The sequence below is a fragment of the Lynx rufus genome, unplaced genomic scaffold, assembly GCF_022079265.1.
Source record: "Lynx rufus isolate CCGP_SWC_20201006 ecotype Redwood Valley unplaced genomic scaffold, mLynRuf1.p SCAF_6, whole genome shotgun sequence".
In the NCBI taxonomy this organism is placed as follows: Eukaryota; Metazoa; Chordata; class Mammalia; order Carnivora; family Felidae; genus Lynx; species Lynx rufus.
In genome coordinates this window covers 121978208-121980088 of record NW_025814878.1, presented here as the reverse complement: position 1 = coordinate 121980088, position 1881 = coordinate 121978208, and positions in this window count along the sequence as shown.

Below are 1881 nucleotides of genomic sequence, written 5' to 3'. Positions count from 1 at the left end.
ATCTGAAGGTGTCCTCAGGTCTAAAATGAGTCTCTTGTGGGCAGAAAATAGATGGGTCTTGTGTTTTTATCCATTCTGATACCCTATGTCTTTTGGTTGGCGCATTTAGTCCATTTACATTCAGTGTTATTATAGAAAGATATGGGTTTAGAGTCATTGTGATGTCTGTAGGTTTCATGCTTGTAGTGATGTCTCTGGTACTTTGTGGTCCTTGCAACATTTCACTCACAGAATACCCCTTAGGATCTCTTGTAGGGCTGGTTTAGTGGTGATGAATTCCTTCAGTTTTTGTTTGTTTGGGAAGACCTTTATCTCTTCTTCTATTCTGATTGACAGACTTGCTGGATAAAGGATTCTCGGCTGCATATTTTTTCTGTTCATCACATTGAAGATTTCCTGCCATTCCTTTCTGGCCTGCGAGTTTCAGTAGATAGGTCTGCCACTAGTCTTATGGGTCTCCCTTTATAAGTTAGAGCCTGTTTATCCCTGGCTGCTTTCAGAATTTTCTCTTTATCCTTGTATTTTGCCAGTTTCACTATGATAGGTCATGCAGAATTCGATTCAAGTTACATCTGAAGGGTGTTCTCTGCCTCTTGGATTTCAATGCCTTTTTCCTTCTGCAGGTCAGGGAAGTTGTCAGCTATGATTTGTTCAAGTACACCTTCAGCCCCTGTCTCTCTCTCTTCCTCTTCTAGAATTCCTATTATATGGATATTATTCCATTTGTTTGCATCACTTAGTTCTCTAATTCTCCCCTTATACTCCTGGATTTTTTTATCTCTCTTTTTCTCAGCTTCCTCTTTTCCATAATTTTATCTTCTAATTCACCTATTCTCTCCTCTGCCTCTTCAATCCATGCTATGGCCACCTCCATTTTCTTTTGCACCCCATTTATAGCATTTTTTAGCTCCTCATGACTATTTCTTAGTCCCTTGATCTCTGTAGCAATAGATTCTCTGCTGTCTTGAAGCCCAGGACATTCTTTCTTACTTTCTTGAGGCCCAGCGATTAATTTTATGACTATTATTCTAAATTCTTGTTCTGTTATATTGCTTAAATCATTTTTGATCAATTCGTTAGCTGTCGCTGCTTCCTGGAGTTTCTTTTGAGGAGAATTCTTCCATTTCATCATTTTGGGTAGTCCCTGCAATGGCTTCCAACTGCAGGGCACTTCCCCTGTGCTGTCCAGAGTAACTTGTGTTGGTGGTTGGGGCCGCAGTCAGACTGGTGGGTACCTTATCTTCCCCTCTCCCAGAGGCAGGACTCACTGGTGTGGTGTGGCCCCTATCTTGGCTACTGGCACACTGCCAGGCTTGTGGTGTTGCTTCGATGGGACCTGGCCAAGGGCATATTAGATTAGTTGGGGTGGTTCCGCAAGGTGCACAGGAGTGGGAGGTACAGGCTTAGCTTGTTTGCCATTGGTGGTCCCCTTTGAGAGTGGCCCTGAAGCACTGGGAAGGAGGCAGAGCTGTCAGAAGTATGGATCCACAGAAGCACAGCATTGGGTGTTTGCACCGTGTAAGCAAGTTGGGTGACGGGAACTAGTTCCCTTTGGGATTTCTGCTGGGTGATGGGAGAGGGAAATGGTGCTTGCCAGTGCCTTTGTTCCTCATTGAGCTGAGCTCTGTCTTCTGGGGCTCAACAACTCTCCCTCCCGGTATCCTCTCACCCTCCCCACTCTCTGAGAGCAGAGATGTTGACTTTTAACATTCCAGATGTTAAGTCCCACTGGCTGTCAGAACTCACACAGTCCTGCTCCTCCACTTTTTGCAAGCCAGATTTTGGAGGCTCTGCCTTGCCTGGTGGGCTGCCTCTCTACCACCCCAGCTCCCTCCTGGCAGTCCATGTAGCATGCCCTGCCTCTCCCCCCTCCTACCCTCT